The sequence below is a fragment of the Arachis ipaensis genome, chromosome B08, assembly GCF_000816755.2.
Source record: "Arachis ipaensis cultivar K30076 chromosome B08, Araip1.1, whole genome shotgun sequence".
Classification (NCBI taxonomy): domain Eukaryota; kingdom Viridiplantae; phylum Streptophyta; class Magnoliopsida; order Fabales; family Fabaceae; genus Arachis; species Arachis ipaensis.
Window position 1 is genome coordinate 79,957,956 of NC_029792.2, and position 20,587 is coordinate 79,978,542.

Here is a 20,587-nt window from a genome sequence, read left to right on the forward strand (position 1 = left end):
ACATGTTGTTCTCAATTTTCTTCCTCTTCTTCTAGTTTGTTAAGAGGAATGACCTCACGGGGAGAGAAGAGCAAGTTGATGTCCCCTGTGTAGGCCTCTTCCCAACAAGCTCTCTTTTGTTGTTAGCTTGAGTAAACTTGCTTGTTGGGGTAGGAGTGGGATGGCTTTTGGTTGACCTCTTCTTCATGGATATTATCCTTCTTTTCTTGGTCACCATCCTCTCTTTGGTGCTTTTGTTGATTGTCTTCACTTCTTTGTTTTCAAAACTTAGGTGTTGTGAGATGGTTGGAGTATCCTCTTTATCAAGAACTTCTTGGAATGGTGGCTCACTTGGTACAAGGATCTCTTTCTCTTGCTCTACCAATTCCTCATTTTCACCCTTATTAAGCACTTCTCCACTCCTTAGACTGATGGCATGATATTCTTTCCCTGGCCAAGGGAAGACATTGGTTGGTTCAGCAACAAAATATTGTGCTAATTGTCTCATTTGCTCTTCTTGATTTCTCCTTGAGATTTCCATATCTTCAATTACCTCTTTTACATTTTGCCTTAAAAACTCACTGAGTTGGGCAATGAAGAGATATCTCTTGGAGAGTTCTTCTATTGCAAATTCTAGAAGATTTTGTGGAGGTGCATAGGTTGGACAATTATTGGATGATAGTCCTTGATGAATGGGGTATGCAACATTAAAATCCCAGCCAAAATTTTGGTAGTTATCATAACAATATGAACTATTTTGTGGCTTTGGGAGGTATTCCATTTTATTTGATTGCTCATACTCTATCATTCCTTGGTGATATTTCCAGCCACCATTAGAAAAATGACTAGAATCATTTTGTGGTGGTGGGCAATATCCCATATGACATGATTGATTAAAAGATGAGGTAGACTCCATTCTTACTTTTAAAATGCTCTGTCTCAAACAATAATCACCAAAAGAAATTGGAATCCCCATTGTCACAGATGAGGGATTCTTAGTAAGGCAATAACACAAACACCATAGTAGCAAGAGAAAATAAAAAGAAATTAAATGACAAAAAAAAGTGTCTAATCTAGGTAATCAACCAACCGATAGTTTGTTAATCACAATTAATCCCCGGCAACGGCGCCATAAAACTTGATGAATCTGAATTCACACCCCATTCAAAAATGGATGGTGAATCTGTTATTTTGGCAAGCGCACCAAAGTATCGTCAAGTAATAACCCACAATGGAGTGGGATCGTATCCATAGAGATTAACGAACTAAGGCAAATAATAGTTAATTGATTATCCTAGTTAGACTATTCATTAAGGAGAGATAATCAACAAGAAATGTAAATGACATGAAAGTAAAGGAAAGCAATCAAGTGCAAGAAAGTAAAGTACAAGAAAGTAAAGTGCTAGAAATGTAAAGTGCAGAAAATGTAAATAACCATAAAGTAAATAAAAGAAAGAAAGATAAAATAAGTATTGGGATCAAGAGATATTGCATTCTCCGGATTAATTGATTTCATCTCATCTTCAATCATGCAACTCATTGACCTCTTGGCAATCATGATTGATTGAGTCCCAATCCCTTGGTGACTCAATCTCTCAGATCTTGATCAATAGCCAATTCCTTGGTCTAATTGCTCATGAAGAGAGATATGCTTGGTCCCTGATTATACCACACACCATTATAGGTCCAAGTAGAGGGAGGATTATATCTTACCATATCCAAACACCAAAACCCAAATCCTATTCAAGTGTGAGAAAGAATCTCAAGCATGGTTTTATGTTTCCTCTTCCAAGGTTCCCATAAAACCTAATTATATTCAATCTTTTTTCCAAGATAATTGAATGCTATCATGAAGAACAAAATTTTTTCTAGTAAATCAAAGAGAGATAAAGAGAAGAAGAAGAATAAAAACAATCAATCCATTAAAAAATAATAGAGCTCTCTTTCCCAATGGAAAGAGTTAGTAATTCATAACTAAATTATTTATAAAGTAAGAAAGAAAAGAGAAGAAATTGATGGTGAATAGAGAGGGTCCGAAGATTTCCCCTAATCCAGCCATGAGTAATTCTATGAAACTAATGCCTTTATATAGGCTCTCCTAAATTACAAACTTAAATGAAATTAAAAGCAAATTACAATGAAATGAAAACAAAGTATTCTATATGCTTCTTGTTGCCTTGATTGATTGATAATTGTGTCTTGAATGAGAGTTGGAGTGGGCTTGATTGAAGGTTGGGGGCTGCAGGGAGAAGTTGGCGTGTGGTTCCAAGTGCCACTCCCACTTGATTTTGCCCTTTGGAGTATGACCCACTTTGCAATGCTGAATTGATGGATTTGTTTCGGCCTCAAATTGAATGTCCACCTTAAAGTATTAAATATTGTTGGAAATCTCTAGATGTTAGCTTTCCAACGCTATTTGAATCAACTCATTTGGACCTCTGTAGCTCAAGTTATGCCCATTTGAAGGTGAATAGGTCAGTCTGTCAGGTAGCCCGGCGTGCCACGCCCACTCTTTGGCGTGCCACGCCCATATATTATGAAACTGGCCTACCACGCCCACTCTTTGATGTGCCACGCCTTCAATGATACTCGCTGGCCATTAGAACTAGTGTGCCACACCTTGAATTTCAAGTGGCACGCCCATTATGAAAATAAAGCTGGCGTGCCATGCCTTTGATGTCAAGTGGCACGCCCAGATTTTGCAACGCTAAAATAATGCCATTTTTCACCTCCAGTTTTAACGTCCACCCTAAAGTGTTATATATCGTTGGAAAGTTCTTGATGTAAGCATTCCAATGCCACCAAGATCACATCATTTGGACCTCTACAACCCAAGTTATGTTCCTTTGAAGATGAAGAAGTCAGGTTGGTAACTCTGCAGTGATGTGTTTTTCTCCCTGTATTTTCAGGGTCAATATCTTTCTCAATTCCAGTGTCCATTATAAAGTGTTATATATGGTTGGAAATATCTAGATGTCTACTTTCTAATGGCACTGGAATCATCTCATTTGGAGTTGTGTAGCTCAAGATATATTTATTTGAATGAGAAGAGGTCAGGCTGGCATATGCCCCGGCGTGCCACGCCCACTTCTTGGCGTGCCACACCCATAGTAGGGCTCAAAATCACTCCTCTGGAACTTAAGCCTCGCGTGCCACGCCCATAACACCAAGTGGCACGCCCTCTTTGAGATCTTGGCTTCACAAACTTTCTTTCTAGCACTTTACTTTCTTGTACTTTGAGATCTTTTACTATGTACTTTACTGTGAATAACACTTCATGTAATTGCCGCTTAAAGACTTCATGAATACTTTTATGAACTTCTCAATCATGTCTGAAAAAATGGAGAGCATGCACCTTTGGAATGTTGCAGGTGCATTGCACAATCCAAAGGGCATTCTCCTATAAGCAAAGACACCATATGGACAAGTAAATGAAGTTTTTTCCTGATCTTTGGGGTCTACAAAAATTTGATTGTAGCCCGAATACCCATCCAGGAAGTAATAATACTCATGTCCTACCAATCTTTCAAGCATCTGGTGGATTCTTTTGGCAAGCACAGCAAAATTATCGTCAAGTAATAACCCACAGTAGAGTGGGATCGTATCCACAGAGATTGGCAAATTCGAGCAGTTTTAATTAATTGATAAATTAGTCAAGCGGATCAATAAGATTGTGAAGTGCAGAATTGTAAATGACATAAATGTAAATGACTAGAATAAAAAAAGGGCAATAAAATGTAGAAATAGAAATGGCAGAATGTAAATTGCAGAATCATAAATGACTTGAATGTAAATGGGAATGGGAAATTGCTGAATGTAAAATTAAGCTATAAAGAAATGGATAGATAAGAATGGGGAAATTCATTGAGATTTGGAGATGTTGTCTCTTTGGATCAAATCTAGCTTATATCTTCTTCAATCATGCTACTCATTGACCTCTTGGCAATCATGATTGATTGATCCCCAATCCCTTGGTGACTCAATCTCTCAGATCTTGATCAATAGCCAATTCCTTGGTCTAATTGCTCATGAAGAGAGATATGTTTGGTCCCTGATTATACCACACACCATCATAGGTCTAAGTAGAGGGAGGATTATATGTCACATATCCAAACACCAAAACTCAGAGTCTACTCAAGTGTGAGAAGGGATTTCAAGCATGGTTTCATATTTCCTTTCCCAAGGTTCCCATGAAACCCAATTGCATTCAATCTCTTTCCCAAGATAATTGAACACTAAGCATTAAGAACAAAATTCCTTCTAGCAAATCAAAAAGAAGATGAAGAGAAGAAGAATTTCACTATTATCAATCCATTAAGTACAACAGAGCTCCCTCTCTCAATGAGAGGGAAGTTAGCTACTCATAGCTCAAAAAGTACTCAAAAGTGACGTGTAAAAGTGGATCTAAAACTGACTACTTAACCCCCTTCTTCAGTACTCCTTGGGGGTATTTATACTACTCCTAGTAAAATAAAAAAAATTACAAAAGTGAAAAAGGAAAATTACATTTTGGAGGAAAAAGAAGCTCAATAAGTGTGATCTCCCAGCTGGCGTGTGATTGGCGCTCTAGTGGCGTGTCACGTGCCCTTTGCTTTTAGCTTGGCGTGCCACGCCCAGCCCTTCAAGTGGCACGCTCGTCTCTTTAACAACCTTGGTGTGCCACGCCTTCGAGCTCAAGTGGCACGCCCTAGCCTTTTTCCTTTTCCCTTGTCCTCTGGAAACTTGAACTAGCATGGCACGCCCAGGGTCTGGCGTGCCACGCCCTTGCTCTATGCTTAGCTAATCTTCTCTGGAAAGTTGAACTAGTGTGGCACGCCCAGGGTCTGGTGTGCCACGCCCCTTTATGAGTGAGTGGTTCCTCTGTTTGGCGTGCCACGCCACGAACTCAAGTGGCACACCTCAATGCTTCTTTGTTCTCTGAATGGCACTGGAGTGCCACGCCTGGGATTCAAGTGGCACGCCTAAGTAAAGAATAGTGAGTGGCGTGCCACGCCTTCGATACCAAGTGGCACGCCCCATGTAATTGGCCTCCTTCATCCTCTCTGAAAACTTATACCAGCGTGCCACGCCTAAAGGTTGGCGTGCCACGCCCATGATCTTGTCTTGGTTCCAGTAGTTGGCGTGCCACGCCTCAGCCTTCAAGTGGCACGCCATAGTGACATGCTTGGGTTGGTGTGCCACGCTTTCGACACCAAGTGGCACACCCAGTCCTTGCTTTTGTTATCTTTGTGCATTGGCGTGCCCCGCCTGGTTTCTCAAGTGGCACGCCTTAGTGAGGTTGAGAGGTTGGCGTGCCACGCCTTCGACTTCAAATGGCACGACCAATCTTCAATTGCCTTCAGGCCCTTCTCTGGATAATTGTACCAGCGTGCCACACCATGCTATTCAAGTGGCACGCCCCTGGATTTGTGAACTCTTCAAGCTTGGTGTGCCACACCTGGGTTCTCAAGTGGCACGCCCAAGTGACTTCTTGGAGCTGGCGTGCCACGCCTTCGATACCAAGTGGCACGCCATAGTGGAGGTTCTTCTTGGAATGTCAAGTTGGCGTGCCATGCCCCTTTGCTCAGGTGGCACGCCCATAGTAGTTGATGGGTTAGGCGTGCCACGCCCCTTTCATTTCCTCCATTGTTGCTTCCTAGAACTTTGTACTAGCGTGCCACGCCCACATGCATGCTTGGATCTCCCCTCTAGAATTTAGTAGTGGCGTGCCACGCCAGTGCATTTTTGTGGCGTTTGCTCCCAAGTGTCACGCCAGTTTCACACGCCCAGCTTCTTGTTTGTCTTCTACCCATTTTTTATGCCTTTTTCACCTGAAATTCAGCATAACTCATCTCAAAGTAGTGTACCATAATATTCATCAAATAATGCATAAATTGTACTGATCAAATGAGATTTATGCTCTTTTATGGTATTCTTTATGCAAGAAAGAAGGGTAGATGATGCAAGTCATCACAACACCAAACTTAAGCTTTGCTTGTCCCAAGCAAATCAATGTGAGTAAGCCTTTATAACTTGAGGCCTTGGCTTTGAATGATTGCAATACAGCTAAGAGTAAAACTAAGTGTTCAACACATGTATGAATGTTTTAATGTCATGAAAAGTTCTTGGATCCTTGAGGGTTCATTCAGGTATAGGCTTTAGGGGTCCTTTCTATTGATTGTCACCTTGAAGTATTAAGGGTTGTTTTGCTTTTTTGACCACGACTCTAAGTGTTTTGTCTCAAGACAACCCTTTAATTATGCTTTCAATTAGCACTCCCAAACCAGTTGGTTTTAGGGTACTAGGTGTTGAGACACCCCTAAGAATTTACTTGCCCAGGTCTCTTCTTGACACATCTTCACCACAAGCATCTACTAAGATCTTTAATTCTTTTTGAGCTTTTTAATGTTTCTTTTTCCATCCCAGTAGTTGATGCTCAGAGCCTTAGGCCTTTATTCCTTACTACCTCTTGGTTCTATGGATATTCTAGGAACACCCCTTGACCTTCCCTTGTTACACCTTCTAGGACAAGTTGCTCTCCATGACTCATTTTCTTTTTAGTTCATCCAAGATTCCACACTTAGTTTCTTATTTCTTAGTTTGTTTGATGATCTCTCTTGGCCTTGGTCCCTCTCATTATTTTTGCACAACTCACAGTAACTCTTATGGAGACAAGCTCTACTTTTATTTATGTTGAAATGAAGACTTGAAATACATGGCATTTTCTTTCTTGTAAAAAAAAAACTCATCAATACTTCAAACAGGAATTAAAACTAAGCAATAATCATAAACTATCCTAGCATGATTATTTATTCAAAAAGTAAATCAAACAAAAGCTTAAAACATGATTTCAGAAATTAGAAAGTGTCAACCATGGGACTCAACAACCTTGAGCAGTTTCATCTTTAGTTCATTGGCCCTTTTCCTTTGTCCTTCTTCTTGGAAGGAGAGGAGCCACCTTCATCTGGCTTGGAGGATCCTTCTTGTGCTTTGGCATCCTTGGGCTTCCAAAATCCTAGCCTCCTCATGTAATTCCTTTCATCTTCCTTATGTCTGGCTAGAATTTCCTCTTGTCTTACACTTAGCTCTTCCATTCCTTGCATGAAGGTTTGGTATCCTGGGTTTAGAGCGGCCATGGTGTTGCACAAGTTATTCAGCTTCGCTTGTGTATTGATGTCATACTGCCTCCTGGATTTGGTTCTAGCATCATAGAGATTTATGAATTCAACCAAGTTCCTCTGTTACCACTTGCCTTGCTCTACTATTTTGTCCAGTGCACTTCGCACTTCTCCCTAGTCAAATTGTTCTTGCTACTCCTTGAGGTTCTCAAAACCCTCATGGAGTTGTTGAATGTTCTGGTTGACTTGGCTCAATTGTTGTTGTTGAGTCTCCTTGAGTTGATTGACATCTTCCCTCAAGTGGTGTAAGTCTCCCTTCATTTGGTGTACATATCCTTGCAATTGTTCCCAGTTGAATCCTTCTGGGAATTGCTGATATTGGTATTGTGGTGGTGGTTGAAGTGATAAGAAGTGGGGTTGCTCTTCTGCCTCTTCCTCTTCTTGTTGTTGTTGTGGTCCATGAGCATGAGCTCTTTGTTCTCTGGCCCTGTTGAGTGGGTGAATAGCCACCACTTTGGCCATCTTTTTGGCAGTTATGAATTTATCTTGCTTCACAAGTACCTCATCAATGATCTTTTCAACTCTAGTCTCATCACATAGCCTCTGTATAATGCTAGAAAAGGCCAACCTTGTGTTGTCACTGGTGCTTTTCAGCACTTTGTTGATGTTGTTGGCGATCATCTCCCCCACGTTGATGTTCTCTCCTTTCATGATGCTGTAGATGAGCACAGCTCTCTCTTTGGACACCTCTGAAGTGTTAGATGTGGGGATTAGGGACCTCCTCACAAATTCTAACCACCCTCTTTCTTGGGGGTTCAAATCTCTTCTCCTCAATTGGTTGGTGGTGCACGAATTTGTTACATGTCAATGTCAATATTACTATTTTTCACAAATTTGCACAACTAACTAGCAAGTGCACTGGGTCATCCAAGTAATACCTTACGTGAGTAAGGGTCGAATCCCACGGAGATTGTTGGCTTGAAGCAATCTATGGTTACCTTGTAACTCTTAGTCAGGAAAACAATTCACTTATCAAATTGAATTGCGAGGAATAAAAGAGCACGAAATAAATACTTATTATGCAGTAATGGAGAATATGTTCGAATTTTGGAGATGCTTTGTCTTTTGAATCTCTGCTTTCTCCCTGTCTTCTTCTTCACGCACGCACGTCCCTCCTATGGCAAGCTGTGTGTTGGTGGATCACCGTTGTCAATGGCTACCATCCTTCATCTCAGTGAAAATGGTCTAGGTGCGCTGTCACTGCACGGCTAATCATCTGTAGGTTCTCGATCATACCGGAATAGGATTTACTATCCTTTTGCGTCTGTCACTACGCCCAGCACTCTCGAGTTTGAAGCTCATCACAGTCATCCAATCCCAGAATCCTACTCGGAATACCACAGACAAGGTTTAGACTTTCCGGATTCTCAAGGATGCTGCCAATGGATTCTAGCTTATACCACAGAGATTCTGATTAAGGAATCTAAGAGATACTCATCCAATCTAATGTAGAACGGAAGTGGTTGTCAGGCACACGTTCATAGGTTGAGAATGGTGATGAGTGTCACGGATCATCACATTCATCATAATGAAGCACAAATGAACATCTTATATAGGAACAAGCGTGTTTGAATAGAAAATAGAAGTAATTGCATTAATTCATCGAAACACAGCAGAGCTCCTCACCCCTAACAATGGAGTTTAGAGACTCATGCCGTCAAAGAGTACAAAGTTCAGATCTAAAAATGTCATGAGATACAAAATAAATCTCTAAAAGTTGTTTAAATACTAAACTAGTAACCTAGGTTTATAGAAAATGAGTAAACTATGATAGATAGTGGAGAAATCCACTTCTGGGGCCCACTTGGTGTGTGCTGGGACTGAGACTAAAGCTTCTCACGTGCATGGGCTGTTTTGGGCGTTCAACGCCAGGTTGCAACCTATTTCTGGCGTTGAAGTCCAACTTGTAAACTGTTTCTGGCGCTCAACGCCAGACTGCAACATGGAACTGGCGTTGAACGCCAGTTTACATTGTCTATCCTTGAGCAAAGTATAAACTATTATATATTTCTGGAAAGCCCTGGATGTCTACTTTTCAATGCAATTAGAAGCGCACCAATTGGACTCCTGTAGCTCCAGAAAATCCATTCCGAGTGCAGAGAGGTCAGAATCCAACAACATCAGCAATCCTTTTTCAGCCCGAATCAGATTTTTTCTCAGCTCCCTCAATTTCAGCCAGAAAATACCTGAAATTACAGAAAAGCACACAAACTCATAGTAAAGTCTAGAAATATGAATTTTTCCTAGAAACTAATGAAAATATACTAAAAACTTAACTAAAACATCATAAAAACTACATGAAATTAACTCCAAAAAGCGTATAAAATATCCGCTCATCACAACACCAAACTTAAACTGTTGCTTGTCCCCAAGCAACTAGACAAATAAAATAGAATACAAATAAGTCACGAAGCAATAATATCTCAGAGTTTTTGAGTGAAGCTCAGATTCTAATTAAATGAGCGTGACTAGTAGCTTTTTGCTTCTGAATAGTTTTGGCATCTCACTTTATCCATTGAAGCTCAGAATGATTGGCATCTATAGGAACTTAGAATTCAGATAGTGTTATTGATTCTCCTAGTTCAGTATGTTAATTCTTGAACACAGCTACTTTTATGAGTCTTGGCTGTGGCCCTAAGCACTTTGTTTTCCAGTATTACCACCGGATACATAAATGCCACAGACACATCTTATTCTAAATAAAATCTTCTATTTTATTCATGTTTAATGATGATGAGAAAAATAAATTATAGCTTAATTGGAGATAAAATAACTACTAATTACTACTATAACTTCTAAGGTAAAACTTAAATAAGAACAATTATCACAGAGTTAAGGTTAAGATTAGAGCTCAACAACCTTGAGTTTGGGATGTGGATGTTCTTCTAGTCTGTGGAGTGCTTGGTCCTTCAAAAGATAACTTCTGACGCTTCAGTTCCTTTAAGTCACACCCTTGCTCTTCTTGTTTGTTCTCATCATTCTCCTATTGAAGGAGTCTGGGTCATCTTTCAGCTGAGGTAGCTTAAAGATCTCCCTGATTTTGTCAGGGTAGATGTGAACAATTTTTCCTCTGACCATAGTCCGATAGTCATAGAGGGCAGTTCCAGATATTCTCTGCCTGTCTGTTTGCCACAGATTAGCGTAGAACTCCTGAACCATATTCCTTCCCACTTTTGTTTCAGGATTAGCTAGGACTTCCCAGTTCCTGTTTTGAATCTGCTCTTGGATCTCCGGATATTCATCTTCCTTCAGATCAAACTTGACTTCTGGAATCACTGATCTTAGACCCATTATTTTGTAGTAATGGTCTGAATATTCTTTGGTTAAGAACTTCCCTTGATTCCAAAATGGTTTTGGAATACTCTCTTTCTTGCCTCTTGGAGTGGTTTATTTTCCTTTAGGAGCCATGATCTTAGTGGGTATAATTTAGTGATCACGGATAAACACACCAAACTTAGAGGTTTGCTTGTCCTCAAGCAAAAGAAAAGAAAGGAGAGGGATAGAAGGAGAGCTAGTGTAGAATGGTGGATGAGAGGAGGGAGGCCGAATGTGGATTTAAAAGGGAGGGGGTGGGTTTTTCAAAAATATTAAAAAGATAAGATAGAAGATATGATTTAAAAAAGTATGATATGAAAAGATGTGAATTAAGATTGAAAAGATAAGAAAGATATTTGAAAAAGATAAATTTGGATTTTGAAAAAGATAATGTGGAGATTTGAAAAAGATTTTAGAAGGAAAAGAGATAGATTTGTTTTGGAAAATTTGAAAAAGAGTTGGATTGGATTGAAAAAAAGAATTTGTGTTTATGGATTAAGATACATTTGATATTTTTAAAGTAGGGTTTTTAGAAAATAGGGTTCTTAGAAATCAGGGTTTGTAACATGTTTATGCAGGAAATCATGAATTGAAACATGAAAATTAAAATTAAAATGAAAAATATGAAGTAAAAACGAATTTACCTCCTCCCCACCATCCTGGCGTTAAACGCCCAAATGCTGCATGTTTTGGGCGTTTAACGCCCAATTGCTGCTTCTCCTAGGCGTTCAACGCCCAGCTGTTGCTTCTTTCTGGCGTTGAACGCCAGGAACTCCTTTGTCACTGGGCATTTTTCTGAACGCCCAGGACGCTGTAAATCTGACGTTAAACGCCCAGAAGGAGCTTCTTTCTGGCGTTTAACGCCCAGATAGCTATCCTTACTGGCGTTCAACGCCCAGTGGATGCTTCTTTTGGGCATTGAACGCCCAATTGTGCCTCTTACTGGCGTTTTCTTGCCAGTGAGCTTTTTCTCTCTGTTTTGCGTGCTGAATCCTTCTGTAACCCTGTGAACTTATGCAATGGACTATTTACCTTATTAACAATGAACTTTATATAAACAAATAAAATCAAGAATAGGGAAAATTCCAGAAAAAGTGATGCCAATGGCTGGGTTGCCTCCCAGCAAGTGCTTCTTTATTGTCTTTAGCTGGACCTTGCTGAGCTTTTTAATCTAGCCTCAGCCTTGAGCACTCTTGCTCAACATTGCCTTCAAGATAGTGCTTGATTCTCTGTCCATTAACAATGAACTTCTTATCAGAATCAATGTCTTAAAGCTCCACATAACCATATGGTGATACACTTGTAATCATATATGGTCCCCTCCACCGGAATTTCAGTTTCCCGGGGAATAGCCTGAGCCTAGAGTTAAACAACAGAACCTTTTGTCCTGGTTCAAAGATTCTAGATGACAGCTTTCTGTCATGCCACCTTTTAGATTTCTCTTTATAAAGCTTGGCATTTTCGAAAGCAGTGAATCTGAATTCCTCTAGCTCATTCAGCTGGAGCAATCTTTTTTCTCCAGCTAGTTTGGCATCAAAGTTCAGGAATCTGGTTGCCCAGTAGGCCTTATGTTCCAGTTCCACGGGCAGATGACAGGCCTTACCATATACAAGCTGGTATGGAGAGGTTCCTATAGGAGTTTTGAATGCTGTTCTGTAAGCCCACAGAGCATCATCCAAGCCTCTTGCCCAGTCCTTTCTACGGGTACTTACAGTCCGTTCCAGGATTCTTTTTAGTTCTCTATTAGAAATTTCAGCTTGCCCATTTGTCTGTGGATGATATGGAGTGGCCACCTTCTGGCTAATCCCATACCGGACCATGGCAGAGTAAAGCTGTTTGTTGCAGAAGTGAGTGCCCCCATCACTGATTAGTACTCTAGGGATACCAAACCTACTGAAGATATTTTTCTGGAGGAACTTCAGCACTGTCTTAGTATCATTAGTGGGTGTGGCAATGGCCTCTACCCATTTTGATACATAATCAACTGCCACCAGAATATAAGTGTTTGAGTATGATGGTCCTTAGGTATGAACCTTGCAGCTTTATAGTTTGCAATGTCTGCAAACCATGGTGTTTCCTGAATGGCAAACAAATGCTCATCCAGAAAGGTTTCAGAGATTTCAAGAGAGGGGAAGGACGTCCCTTCTACTGGCTCTATCTGGGACAGATGATCAGCCACTTGGTTCTCTGTTCCTTTTCTGTCTCTTATTTCTATATCAAACTCTTGCAGAAGCAACACCCATCTTATGAGCCTGGGTTTTGAATCCTGCTTTGTGAGTAGATATTTAAGAGCACATTGGTCAGTGTACACAATCACTTTTGATCCTACTATGTATGATCTAAACTTGTCAATGGCATAGACCACTGCAAGTAATTCCTTTTCTGTGGTTGTGTAAACTTTTTGGGCGTCATTTAAAACACGGCTAGCATAATAAATGACATGCAGAAGCTTGTCATGCCTCTGCCCCAGTACTGCACCAATGGCGTGATCACTGGCATCACACATTAATTCGAATGGTAATGTCCAGTCTGGTGTAGAGATAACTGGTGCTGTGACCAGCTTAGCTTTCAGAGTTTTAAACGCCTGCAGGCACTCTGTGTCAAACACGAATGGCGTGTCAGCAGCTAGCAGGTTACTTAGAGGTTTTGCAATTTTTGAAAAATCCTTTATAAACCTCCTATAGAATCCTGCATGCCCCTGAAAGCTTCTGATTGCCTTAACATTGGCAGGTGGTGGTAATTTTTCAATTACTTCTATTTTAGCTTGATCCACCTCTATTCCCTTGTTTGAAATTTTATGCCCAAGGATAATCCCTTTAGTCACCATAAAGTGACATTTTTCCCAGTTTAAAACCAGGTTGGTCTCTTGGCATCTTTTCAAAACCAGTGTCAGGTGATCAAGACAGGAGCTGAATGAGTCTCCATATACTGAGAAGTCATCCATGAAGACTTTCAGAAATTTTTCCACCATATCAGAGAAATTAGAGAGCATGCATCTCTGAAAGGTTACAAGTGCATTACACAGCCCAAATGGCATCCTTCTGTAAGCAAATACTCCAGATGGACATGTGAATGTTGTTTTCTCTTGATCCTGGGGATCTACTGCAATTTGGTTGTAGCCTGAATAGCCGTCCAAAAAGCAGTAATAATCATGACCTGCTAGTCTCTCTAGCATCTGGTCTATGAATGGTAAAGGAAAATGATCCTTCCTGGTGGCTATATTGAGCCTTCTGTAGTCAATACACATGCGCCACCCTGTAACTGTTCTTGTAGGAACCAGTTCATTTTTTTCATTATGAAGCACTGTCATGCCTCCCTTTTTGGGGACAACTTGAACAGGGCTCACCCAAGGGCTATCAGAAATAGGATAAATAATCCCAGCCTCTAGTAATTTGGTGACCTCTTTCTGCACCACTTCCTTCATTGCAGGATTTAGCCGCCTCTGTGGTTGAACCACTGGCTTAGCATTGTCCTCCAATAAGATCTTGTGCATGCATCTAGCTGGGCTTATGCCCTTAAAGTCACTTATGGACCACCCAAGAGCTGTCTTGTGTGTCCTTAGCACTTGAATTAGTGCTTCCTCTTCCTGTGGATTTAAAGCAGAACTTATGATCACTGGAAAAGTATCACCTTCTCCCAGAAACGCATATTTCAGGGATGGTGGTAATGGTTTGAGCTCGGGTTTATGAGGTTTTTTCTCTTCCTGAGGAAATTTCAGAGAATCTTTCAATTCCTCTGAATCCTCTAGATTAGGCGGAACATCTTTAAAGATGTTTTCCAGCTCTAATTCGAGACTCTCAGCCATGTTGATCTCCTCCACCAAAGAGTCAATAAGATCAACTTTCATACAGTCTTTTGGTGTGTCTGGATGCTGCATGGCATTGACAGCATTCAACTTAAACTCATACTCATTGACTCTCAGGGTGACTTCCCCCTTTTGAACATCAATGAGAGTTCGTCCAGTTGCTAGGAAAGGTCTTCCTAGAATGAGAGTAGCACTCTTGTGCTCCTCTATCTCCAGCACTACGAAGTTAGTGGGAAAGGCGAATGGCCCAACCCTGACAATCATGTCCTTAATCACGCCTGATGGGTATTTAATGGAGCCATTAGCAAGTTGGAAACATATCCGGGTTGGTTTAACTTCTTCAGTTAAACCAAGCTTTCTGATAGTGGATGCATGTATTAGGTTGATGCTTGCCCTAAGATCACATAAGGCTATCTTGGTACAATTACCCTCTGATATGCATGGTATCAGAAAGCTTCAGGGATCTTTAAGCTTTTCAGGGAAGCTTTTCAGAATGACTGCACTGCATTCTTCAGTGAGGAGAACTTTTTCAGTTTCTCTCCAATCCTTCTTATGACTTAAGATCTCTTTCATGAACTTGGCATTAGAAGGTATTTGCTCAAGTGCTTCTGCAAACGGAATCTTTATTTCAAGAGTCCTGAGATAATCTGCAAAGTGAGCAAATTGCTTATCCTACTCCTCTTGGCGGAGTTTTTGAGGATAAGGTATCTTGGCTTTATATTCCTTAACTTTGGTTGCTGCAGGTTTATTTCCTACAGAAGTAGTTGAAGAAGCCCTTTTAGAGGGGTTGTCATCAGCACTTGTGTGTGTCTGATCCCTCACTGGCAATTGAGTGCCAGGGTTGGAAGCTGGAGTGACGTTAGACGCCAACTCCTCATCTGTTTCTGGCGTCTGAACGCCAGAACTGTGCTTCCTTTGGGCGTTCAACGCCAGTTCCTTGCTTGTTTCTGGCGTTGAACGCCAGTCCTGAGCATGGTTTGGGCGTTCAGCGCCAGCCTTCCACCCAATTTCTGGCGTTTTAGCGCCAGAATTATTTTTTCCCGGGCTCTTACTATCCTCAGATGGAATTTGGGTAGTTTGCTCATTTCTTGGCTTCCTGCTGCCTTGAGGTGGGGTATTTAATGTTTTCCTACTTCTTAATTGAACTGCTTGGCATTCTTCTGTTATTTGTTTTAACAGCTGCTGCTTTGTTTGCTTTAATTGTTCTTCCATATTTATATTAGCCATCCTTGTCTTTTGTAGTCTCTCCTTGAATTCGGCTAACTGTTTTGTTAGAAAATCCAATTGCTGATTGAATTCAACAGCTTGTTCTACAGGACTGAGAAGACCGGAATACTGGCAACTTTGCTGAACCATGATAATGAGCTGAGGATTCAACTCAAAGCTACTGACTCCAATGGAGGGTATACTGATACTACTCCCATATGAAGCAGTGGTAGGGTTAGCATATGACCCCAGAGTCCTTCTAGACTGTTCATTTCCACTTAGATCCATGATGGAGAAAGGGAGATGATGTAAAATAGAGAAAAAATATTTTTATTTATTTATTTATTTATTTATTTCGAAAATAACATAAATTAAAATAAAATAAATAAAAATGGGTGAAGATTTTCAAAAAATAGAGAAAGAGAAAGAAAAAAATGGTTAGGAAGTTTTGAAAAAGATATGATTGAAAGGATTTGATTGGAAAAGATATGATTTAAAAAAGATATGATTTTTAAATCTGATGACTAATTTAATGCTAATTTTTCGAAAATTATGAGTATAATAAAGAAAAGATATTTTTTTGATTTTTGAATTTTATGATGAAAGAGAAAAACACACAAAAGACACACAACTTAAAATTTTTAGATCTAATGCTCCTTGTTTTCGAAAATTTTGGAGGGAAAACACCAAGGAATACCAAACTTAAAAATTTTATGATCAAAACACAAGGAAGACTCAAGAACACTTTGAAGAATCACAAGAACAACAAGAACATGAAGGTAGAACACCAAACTTAAAATTTTTAGAAAACCAAAACAAAATTTTCGAAAACCAAAGAAAAATCAACAAGAAAATACCAAACTTAAAGTTTGGCACAAGATTGAATAGAAAAATTATTTTTGAAAAAGAAGATTTTGAAAAGAATATACCCAATTACCAAGAACACAGACTAACGCTCTAGCCAACTGAGTTATGAATGTAACACTTGTTTTGAAGAAGTATTTTTAAATAACTAAGAATGAAATACTTTTTTTTTAAAAACTAATGTTTTGAAAAGGCACAAGAAAAACAAGAAAAGAAACAGAACAAGAAAAACTAAAGATCAAACAAGAAAAATAAACAAGAACAACTTGAAGATGAAGAAAGAATAAAGAACACAAATTTCGAAAATTAAAAGACAAGGACAACCATGCAATTGACACCAAACTTAGAACATGACACTAAACTCACGAAATAAATTATTAAAGAAAAATAATATTTTTGAAAAAAAAATATTTTTTTTGAAAAGAATATAAAAGACTCTGACCCAAAAGACAAAATTTTCCTAATCTAAGCAACAAGATTCACCGTCAGTTGTTCAAACTCGAACAATCCCCGACAACGGCGCCAAAAACTTGGTGCACGAATTTGTTACATGTCAATGTCAATATTACTATTTTTCACAAATTCGCACAACTAACTAGCAAGTGCACTGGGTCGTCCAAGTAATACCTTACGTGAGTAAGGGTCGAATCCCACGGAGATTGTTGGCTTGAAACAATCTAGGGTTACCTTGTAACTCTTAGTCAAGAAAACAATTCACTTATCAAATTGAATTGCGAGGAATAAAAGAGCATGAAATAAATACTTGTTATGCAGTAATGGAGAATATGTTGGAGTTTTGGAGATGCTTTGTTTTTTGAATCTCTGCTTTCTCCCTGTCTTCTTCTTCACTCACGCACGTCCCTACTATGGCAAGCTGTGTGTTTGTGGATCACCGTTGTCAATGGCTACCATCCTTCCTCTCAGTGAAAATGGTCCAGGTGCGCTGTCACCGCACGGCTAATCATCTGTAGGTTCTCGATCATACCGGAATAGGATTTACTATCCTGTTGCGTCTGTCACTACGCCCAGCACTCACGAGTTTGAAGCTCGTCACAGTCATCCAATCCAAGAATCTTACTCGGAATACCACAGACAAGGTTTAGACTTTCCGGATTCTCAAGGATGCTGCCAATGGATTCTAGCTTATACCACGGAGATTCTGATTAAGGAATCTAAGAGATACTCATTCAATCTAATGTAGAACGGAAGTGGTTGTCAGGCACACATTCATAGGTTGAGAATGGTGATGAGTGTCACGGATCATCACATTCATCATAATGAAGCACGAATGAACATCTTAGATAGGAACAAGCGTGTTTGAATAGAAAACAGAAGTAATTGCATTAATTCATCGAAACACAGCAGAGCTCCTCACCCCCAACAATGGAGTTTAGAGACTCATGCCATCAAAGAGTACAAAGTTCAGATCTAAAAATGTCATGAGATACAAAATAAATCTCTAAAAGTTGTTTAAATACTAAACTAGTAACCTAGGTTTACAGAAAATGAGTAAACTATGATAGATAGTGCAGAAATCCACTTCTGGGGCCCACTTGGTGTGTGCTGGGGCTAAGAGTAAAGCTTCTCACGTGCCTGGGCTGTTTTGGGTGTTCAACGCCAGGTTGCAACCTATTTCCAGCGTTGAACTCCAACTTGTAACCTGTTTCTGGCGCTGGACGCCAGACTGCAACATGGAACTGGCGTTGAATGCCAGTTTATGTCATCTATCCTTGAGCAAAGTATGAACTATTATATATTGCTGGAAAGCCCTGGATGTCTACTTTCCAACGCAATTAGAAGCGCGCCAATTGAACTCCTCTAGCTCCAGAAAATCTATTCCGAGTGCAGAGAGGTCAGAATCCAACAGCATCAGCAATCCTTTTTCAGCCCGAATCAGATTTTTGCTAAGCTCCCTCAATTTCAGCCAGAAAATACCTGAAATTACAGAAAAGCACACAAGCTCATAGTAAAGTCCAGAAATATGAATATTTCCTAGAAACTAATGAAAATATACTAAAAACTTAACTAAAACATCATAAAAACTACATGAAATTAACCCCAAAAAGCGTATAAAATATCCGCTCATCAGTTGGGTATCCCATCCTTATCATTTATCCAATGCACATTCAGCATACAAATTTCATTCAGGATCTCATCAAACCCAGGGTCTTGCTGCTTCATTCTTTCTTCATAGCTCCGAGTGGAGCTTGTCCTCCTCACCATTAGCATTCTTTCTATGCTAGAGGGGCTGTAGTCAATGGACTTCCCCCTTACATAGCTAATGTAGCCATATTGTTGCCCTGGTTGAGGTACTGCATTAGCATAGAATTTCCTCACCAAGCTCTCTACCACTTTCCTTGGTGGGTTGCATAGAAGTGACCAACCCCTATTGTTGATCTCAATATTGATTTCAATATGCTCATTCCTCCCTAGTTGAAACCCAACTTCTGGAATGATCTCCCTCTCACTCACCCAACCATAGAATTGATTTTGGTTGAATACGGAGAGGAACTTATAGTCATTGAAAGAGCTTGAGGATCCAGAGGTTGGTTCTTTGGTTTTTCTTTTCTTTGAGGCTGAGCTATTTGGTGGTGCCATTAGGTTGAGAGAGTGTGTTTGAGATTGTGAAATGTGGGTTGCAAGAAAAAAATATAGGTTGCAAGAAAGAGTAAGCAAAACAAGGTTTTGGCAACACCAAACTTAGGACTTGATTGTCCCAATCAAGAAAAAGAAGAAAGAAAGTTGGCGAAGAGAGATAGTAGAAAGAGAAAAGAAGATGAGGGGTGTATGCTCTTCATGTGTGATTGGGGATTGCTGAAGTGGGAGAGGAGATGGGGAGGTGAGGCTTTTATAATGGGTGAATGGTGTGGTCGAAAGGTGGAAAATAAAAAAGGTTAAATGTTTTCCCACTTGGGGAGTGGCGCCTAGCATGGGAAGAGGCACCAACTCTTTTCTCACAGAGTCTTCTGCATGTGTTGAGTTCCAAAGTGCAAGTACACTTTGACTTCCTTGCTTTGTGAGTTGTTTACCATGTGGGCCGCATCTTCTCTCCTAAAATTGAAACTGAACGCATTAGTAATGACAAAAGAACTCCTTCTCATTCCTTCTCATCAAGAGTGATTTGAATTGCAACTGATCGGTGTCCCTTGGGACACCAAACTTAATCCTTTGGCATGTTAATAAATTGTTTCCATCATTGTGTATTTAATGTGTTCATAGGAGTGGAGTAACATAAATCCTTTCATTTTCTTTTGATTCCAATTCCTCTAAACTCATTAAGCCACATTGATGTTCTTACCCAAAATATTAAGTGCTTTAAAATTGGGTGACTTGGGCTGCTATGTGATCCTTGGTGGTGGCCACACCAAACTTAGCAATTTAGCTAGTTTTCAACCCATTCACTCCTCATTAGTTATGCCTTCATCAAGTTGCAATTCCAGAATAGAAAGAAATAAAAGAGTGTAACGAAAATCTAACTGCCAAAGCTAATATAAAACTTTCTAATCTACAATTGTAAACTAATCCTAATTTGGTAATGTAACACAAATGTGAGACTGAAAATTAAACTATCTAAAGCAATAGATTTTAAACTACTTCTAAGAAAGGCAATTAAATAAAAAAGGATAAAGTTTTGGGGTGCCTCCCAACTAGCACTTCTTTATTGTCATTAGCTTGACATTCCTTCATCTTTAGCTGAACTTATAGCTCACTCTCTGCTCCTCTAAGGGGCCTCCCAAGTAGTGTTTGAGTCTATGGCCATTGACAGTAAAAGTTCTCTGAGTCTTGTCCTCCATGAGCTCCACATGACCATAGGGAAACACCTTGAGTATGGTGAAAGGTCCTGACCATCGAGACTTAAGTTTCCCAGGGAAGAACTTGAGTCTTGAGTTGTAGAGTAACACCTTCTGTCCTTCAGTGAAATCCCTTCTTGCTATCTTTTGGTCATGCCACCTTTTTGTGTTCTCTTTGTAGATTTTTGCATTCTCATATTCTTGATTTCTAGACTCCTCCAGCTCATTGAGTTGCATTAATCTCTTTTCTCCAATAGCTTGCTCATCATAGTTTAACATTTTTAGAGCCCAAAATGCTCTATGATCAAGTTCAACTGGTAACTGACAAGCCTTGTCATATACCAGTTGGTATGGAGACATCCTAATGGGAGTCTTCTAGGCTGTTCTGTAGGCCCATAGTGCATCATCCAGCTTCTTAGACCAATCCTTTCTTAAGCTTCCAACAATTTTTTCTGCCTTGAGTCCTATTT